Source organism: Elephantulus edwardii, unplaced genomic scaffold (assembly GCF_000299155.1).
Source record: "Elephantulus edwardii isolate Elephantulus edwardi_28Jun2011 unplaced genomic scaffold, EleEdw1.0 scaffold00043, whole genome shotgun sequence".
NCBI classification, from domain to species: domain Eukaryota; kingdom Metazoa; phylum Chordata; class Mammalia; order Macroscelidea; family Macroscelididae; genus Elephantulus; species Elephantulus edwardii.
In genome coordinates, this window is record NW_006399793.1 from 20281941 (window position 1) to 20285879 (window position 3939).

The following is a 3939-nucleotide window of genomic DNA, read 5'->3' on the forward strand; positions in this document are numbered from 1 at the left end:
TCAAAGCAGCCTGAACGTCTTCCTTCATCACCACAGACTCTTCTTGCTCATACATTGTTTCATGAAATTGTTCTGTGTCAGCCAATTCTTTCTGTTACAGTGACTCTCAATACTCCTTCCATTTTCTTTTAATACTTCCTAGATCATGTAATATTCTGCCCAAAGTATCGATAAGTATTACAGTTTGAGGCTTAAACTTGTTCTTTAATTCTTTTAGCTTAAGACATGCTGAGCGAGTACAGAGTGTTGTCTGACATCCATCTTGGTCTTTTCTTCCTCCTCTGTCTTTGTAATGACCTTTTGAATTCTTCATGGATGATATTATTGATATCCTCATACAGCTCATCTGGTTTTTGCTCATCTGGTGTTCAAGGCCTCAAACCTATTCCTGAGATGGTTTTGAAATTTGAGTAGTATACACACAAGTTCAAATTTTGGTTCCTGTTGATTTAATTTTCCTCAGCTTCAGCTTGAACTTGCATATGGGTAGTTGGTGGTCTGTTCCACAATCAGCCCCTGATCTAGGTTTCACAGCTGATATTGAGCTTCTCCAGCAATTCTTTCCACAGATGTAATCAATTTGGTTCCTATGCATATCATCAGGTGAAATCCATGTATATAGCCTGCATTTCTGTTTCTTGTAAAAAGCATTTTAAATACATAAGTCATTAAATGTAAAGAATTCTATAATTCTATCTCCAGCTTCATTTCTGTCACCAAGTCCATGCTTTCCAATGACGGATCCTTTTTCCCGGTTCCCAACTTTTATATTCCAGTTACCCAATATTATTGATGTATCTTGAGTGCATGTTTGGTCAATTTCTGACTGCAAAAGCTGATAGAAATCTTCTATTTCCTCCTGTTTAGCTCTAGTTGTTGGTGCATATAATTTGAATGATATTGATAGTCCCTGTTCGTCTCTGTATCTGTATGGATATTATCCTGTCACTCACAAGATTGTATTTCAAGATGGATCTAGAAATGACTTTTTTAACTATGAAAGCAACAACATTTTCCCTCACCCTTTCATCTCTGACATAGTAGATGATATGATCATCTGATTCAAAATGTCCCATGCCAAACCATCTCATTTCACCAATTTCTAGTATGTCAATATTAATGTGTATCATTTCCTTCTTAACAATGTCCAATTTTCCTACACTCATGCTGCTCACATTCCACATTCCCATCACTAGTATCTGCTTCTTTGTGTTTCCATATTTGAAGGTTCAGCCTCAGTTGCCATATCTGCTACTTTAAGTGTGCTGTATTGTACACAGGGTTTTTGAAAGCCTGTTGTTTCAGAAGTGGATGGCCAATCCTTCTTCCCAGCCTGTCTCAATTTGAATGCTCAGATTTAGAACAGCCTATGACAGACAAGAATTTTACAGAAAGAAGCAGATGAAAGACATTTCCCCAATTATAGAAGTAATCAATTGAGTCAGAGTTGCTACCCGCCCTTTGCAGATATGCCTTGGCCTTTCCCCACTCTATTAGCATCCCCTTCCACTCCCACTTACGCCATTCAACACCTCTCTCCCCTGATCCAGCCCTTGATATGATGGCTTAGGTCTCAAGCCTTCTGAGCTTCTGTGCTTCGAAACACTTTTCACAGCTGCCAATTTCTTATGTGTGGCCAGTATCTCTCGAGTTTAGGAGTCTCTAGGTCCAAATACCAGGTACTAGTATTAGGAAAGGCTTCCTATCTCAGACGTTCTGAGGAAAAGTCCTTTACCTTTAACTTTTGTTCCAGGACCGATTTCCTGTGGCTAAGTACCTCTTCTCTTCCATTTACAGCATGCTGCTGACACAAGATGATAGTTTCCCAAGAGAGTGGTGTGTCCTCTAGTTCTGGTATCTCAAGTGTTGTCCCTAGAAATAGTAAAATAAACAAGCGACTATGTGGAAACAGAGACTCTGGAAATTCTCATGTAAGTGTATTTTTCTGCCATTAAATTTTTACACAATTACCTATTGCTTACAAAAAGGCAACACTTTTTACCCAACATGTGAAAATTTTAGCACTGTTTTTAAAAGTAGCTTTGGATAAAATTGGACAAGAACTAACAAGAATAATCACTGAGGAGGAATGAAAACAAAGTTTTAGCGTTACTAAATAAGGAAAATTGTTTGGATGAGCTCAAAATGCTATTTTAACTAGCAGTTGTATGAGAAAATGAAAACTAACAAGCTGCTTTCCTGTTAAATAATTCAGTGAATCTCTCAATTTCTCTAAACAAACCAAAAAAAAAAGCAAAATTAAGTCCTTTATGTTTGGTAATTCTGACTGGAGATATTACACCTAAACTTGTCATTCTTTTTCTGATTTGTTGGTTTTCACTGCAAAATCTTAAAGCTCTCACCTCTATTTCCCACCCCCCCACATTGGCCTTCCATCTTTGACCTTTAAGTCTTCCTGAAATCAAATTGCCAAATCCTGTTTTCTCCTTGCAGAGCCTCTCCTAATCCTTTTAATGTAATTTAGTCTGACAAGGCTGAGCTACAATTTTCAATAATACTTCTGCAGATGAAAAGAAAGGTAGCCCAAAGGGCACTCCAGGCAGGTCTCCAATTAGAAAAGCTAGGTTGGAGAAGGAACTCCCCCATCCTTGGATGTTGGAACCATGATCACTCCTGGATTTTTTGCAGCCACTGTGTAATCCTGATTTCCAATTCTGGGTACTATGCATCGATGGAAACATACTTTTTTATTACTAATAATAGCTAATATTTACAGGGTGCACATTATCTTCTAGACATATTGCCAAGTTATTTTATATTAGTTACATGATTTATCAAACTAAATTATATCTGAGATTAATGGAACTATTCAGGGCCCAAAATAGAATTAAGAATGTTTGTGATTAAGAATATTTGGAACAGCAAGCAACAAATGCTGGTGAGGTTGTTAAGAAAGTGGAACCCTTATTCACTGTTGGTGGAAGGGTAAAATGGTGCAACCACTGTGGAAGGTGGTGTGGCGTTTTCTCAAAAAGTTGCCAATAGAAATATCATTTGTCCCAGCAATTCCACTACTGGGAATATACCCTGAAGAGACCATAGCTGACATCCAAGCAGATATATGCACACCCAAGTTTATCACAGCTTTGTTCATGATAGCAAGGAGCTGGAAACAACCTAATTGTCCATTAACAAACAAATGGATAGAGAAGCTGTGGTATATCACACAATGGAATACTATGCTGCATTGAAAAACAAGGAACTCATGCAATGTTATTCAAAATGGGTGACCCTGGAAGAATATTATGCTGAGTGAAATATCTCAGTCACAAAGGGACAAATACTGAATAGTGCCACTGTTGTAAAACAGGACTGACATCAGAGTTGGGGGGAGACTGAGAAAAATGGGATAAATAATGTACATACTGCATTGAAACAGATAAGGGAGAATATTGTTCAAAAGGGATATGTGATTAGGTATTATTGTCATGACAGGAGTCTAGAACGAAGGCTGCATAGTGGAGTGGACCTGGGGAAAGGGACTGTAAAACAATGGGGGAACTTTTCTTTTACTTTTCAAGGGAAGAGTGTGGGGGGGAGGGATGAGCAGGGTGAAAAGTGCAACAATGAATGAACAGAAATCCAAAGTCTCTGTAAATTTTCATTAAAATAAATTTTAAAAATTATATGAGAAGAAATGCTAAGGGGGGAAAAAAGACTATTTGGCCTCATTTTCCCGTCATTCTCTCATTCAGTATACTTTTATTATCTATTCAATGATAGAAATTTCCAGAAGTTCCCACCTTGGCAGAGTTATGGTAAGCATTCACTAAGAAGTGAAGACACATAAAAAGTAATACTGTGATATTAAGAAACTGTTGTTGTTGTCATGTGCCATTGAGTCGCTTGCGACTCATAGTGACCCTATGTACAACAGCCCTAAACTCTGCTCTGTCCTGTGCCAATCGCACTGTCTCC